Genomic DNA, 3,488 nt, shown 5'->3' with positions numbered 1-3,488 from the left:
ATAATCTCGACGAGTTGCTGCTCCCCGATCTAGTCTGGCAGATCGAAAAGATGTCCGTTTTCGACCCGACTTCCACTCGTGCTGCACCGGAACTAGTCGGATCGTACTAAAACTGATCTGAGGGGACACACAATCCAAGTCCCTATCCAACTTGGGGGAGGACTTAGATCGTTTGCTCAAGCTCAAGGAAGTGGGAGCCCCCGCCTGTCGGGGGGCTCCTGTTTTCAACAACTACTCGGACTCCAACGAAGTGTACTCGTCGATTAGTACTACACATTCAAGCCAGAAATGAGGAGGACCCGAAGATGAGGGAGCCACCACTTGTCGGGGGCCCCCACTATCGACAACCACTCGCAACCCGATGAGCACCCCGATTTCTTTTCGGGTAGTCACCTGGGTTTGACCATAACATCTATGCTGCAAAGTTTTTTCATGTACTGGAAGGGCTTAGAGCCCTCTGAACTACTTGACTACGACTCCTTGTGTGATAGAGTCGGAGTGCCCGATCTTTCGGTGAGTGGAGATAATTTCGATCTGGTGGAAGATGACCCTCACGATCCGACTACGACGAGCGAGCCCGAAGCGCCAATGCAATCGCTGAACCAACTTCCTGTGGTTACCGACCTTGTTGATGCAAGATCAGCCTGATCACGAAGATCGTTTCCTGCACGCAATCGAAGAACGAACAAGAAAAAGATGCGAGCAATCACAATATCACTCGAAGGTGGAGTTCTGAATCTCACGAGGACAGCGCGTATTTGCGCGTGTTCGAGAGTAGCTAAAGCTAGATGTAAAACAAAACTCAAGTCTGGAAAGCAATGATGCCTCTATCTAAATAGAGGAAGAGAGGGGCACAACCCTAGGAAAGGGGCGGCCAGGGAGGGGGCGCAGCCCTAGTGGTGGTCACCCTAGGCGCCCACGCAAGGGCCTCTGTTGGGCCAGCATCTATTCTTCTGGGCCTTCGTTCTTCAGTAGCATGACGAAGTTCAGTTCTCTTGCACGGGCCCGAGTGATTGGCCCAGAAGGAGGTGGCGCCTGGGGTGGAGGAGCATCTGGTGTCGCTGGAAAAGGTGCTGCTGGCGTAGACGTACTCGTGTTGTAGTTGATGTCCTCATCATCCTCCCCTTCTAGAACTGAAGTCGTCCTCGATGGCAACTCCTCATCCTCGCCCACATATGGCTTCAAATCTGCAACATTAAAACTAGTGGAAAACACCAAGCTCCGCAGGCAGGTCAAGGACATAAGCATTATCATTAATCTTGGTTAGCACCTTAAAAGGACCAGCAGCACGAGGCATCAATTTAGAACGGCGTAAAGTAGGAAACCGATCCTTTCTCAAATGCAACCAAACCATATCACCAGGTTCAAAAGTAACAAGTTTTCGACTTTTACTACCAGCAACCTGATATTTAGCATTAGCAGCAGCAATGTTTTGTTGAGTCTGTTCATGCAAACTAATCATGTGTTCAACATGGGCAACAACATCTATGTGTGGGCGTCCGCAGCATCAAGCGAAAACAAATCAATAGGCTCCCGAGGAATATAACCATAAACAATCTAAAAAGGGCACATCTTTGTAGAAGAATGTGTTGCATGATTATAAGCAAACTCAACATGAGGCAGGCAATCTTCCCAACGTTTCAAATTTTTGTCTAAAACAGCCCTAAGCATGGTTGACAAAGTTCCATTAACCACCTCAGTTTGTCCATCAGTCTGAGGGTGACAAGTTGTGCTAACAGCAATTTAGTTCCCATTTTATTCCAAAGTGATCTCCAAAAATGACTGAGAAACTTAGCATCACGATCAGAGACTATTGTATTCGGAATACCATGCAAACGAATAATCTCTCGAAAGAACAATTCAGCAACACTGCTAGCATCATCAGTCTTATGACATGGTATAAAATGAGCCATTTTGGAGAATCTATCAACAACCACAAAAATGCTATCCCTCCCCTTCTTAGTTCTAGGCAATCCCAAAATAAAGTCCATAGAAATATCAAGCCAAGGGGAAGTAGGGACAGGCAAAGGCATATACAAACCATGGTTGTTCAGTTGTGACTTAGCTTTCTGACAAGTAGTGCAGCGGGCAACAAGGCGCTCGACATCACGGCGCATCCGGGGCCAAAAGAAGTGGGCGGCCAGCACCTCATGCGTCTTGTAGACGCCAAAGTGTCCCATGAGACCGCCTCCGTGTGCTTCCTGTAACAACAAAAGACGAACCAAGCTTGCTGGAACACACAGCTTGTTAGCGCGAAACAGGAACCCATCCTACATGTGAAATTTGCCCCATGGTTTGCCATCCATACAATGGGCTAAGATATCTTTAAAATCAGCATCATCGACATATTGATCTTTCACAATATGCAAGCCAAAGATTTTAAAATCTAACTGGGACAGCATGGTATATCGACGAGACAAAGCATCAGCAATGACATTTTCCTTCCCATTCTTGTGTTTAATAATGTAAGGGAAAGACTCAATGAATTCTACCCAATTAGCATGACGACGGTTCAGATTTGTTTGGGTACGAATATGTTTCAAAGCCTCATGATCAGAATGGATGATAAACTCGCGATGCCAAAGATAGTGCTGCCATGTTTGCAAAGTGCGAACTAAAGTATAAAGCTCCTTATCATAAGTAGAATATCTCAGGCTAGCACCGCTTAATTTCTCACTAAAATAAGTAACCGGTTTTCCTTCTTGTAACAAAACAGCACCTAGCCCAATACCGCTAGCATCACATTCAAGCTCAAACACTTTATTAAAATCAGGCAATTGCAAGAGGGGAGCATGTGTTAACTTATCTTTCAAAGTGTTGAACGCTACCTCCTGCGAGTCGCCCCAAGCAAATGGCGCACCTTTCTTTGTAAGCTCGTGCAAAGGGGCTGCAATGGAGCTGAAATCACGGACGAACCGACGGTAGAATCCTGCAAGTCCAAGAAAGCTCCGAATCTGTGTAACCGTCGTCGGTGTAGGCCATTCCCGAATGGCATCAATCTTGCTGCTGTCCACCTCAATGCCCTGCGGAGTCACAACATAACCAAGAAACGAAACACGTTGCGTGCAAAAGATGCATTTTTCCATATTACCAAATAAGCGAGCTGCATGCAACGCATCAAAAACAGCACTCAAATGTTCTAAATGCGCTTCCATAGTCTTGCTGTAAATAAGGATATCATCAAAATAGACAACAACAAACAATCCTATGAAGGGCCTTAGAACTTCGTTCATCAAACGTATAAAGGTGCTGGGAGCATTAGTCAAACCAAACGGCATAACCAACCATTCATATAACCCAAATTTCGTTTTAAAAGCCGTTTTCCATTCATCACCCAGTTTCATTCAAATCTGATGGTAACCACTACGCAAATCAATTTTAGTGAAAAGAATGGTGCCACTAAGCTCATCTAGCATATCATCAAGGCGTGGTATAGGGTATCGATAACGAATGGTGATGTTATTAATAGCGCGACAGTCTACACACAT

Source organism: Panicum hallii, chromosome 5 (genome assembly GCF_002211085.1).
Source record: "Panicum hallii strain FIL2 chromosome 5, PHallii_v3.1, whole genome shotgun sequence".
In the NCBI taxonomy this organism is placed as follows: Eukaryota; Viridiplantae; Streptophyta; class Magnoliopsida; order Poales; family Poaceae; genus Panicum; species Panicum hallii.
This window is presented reverse-complemented; position numbering follows the sequence as displayed.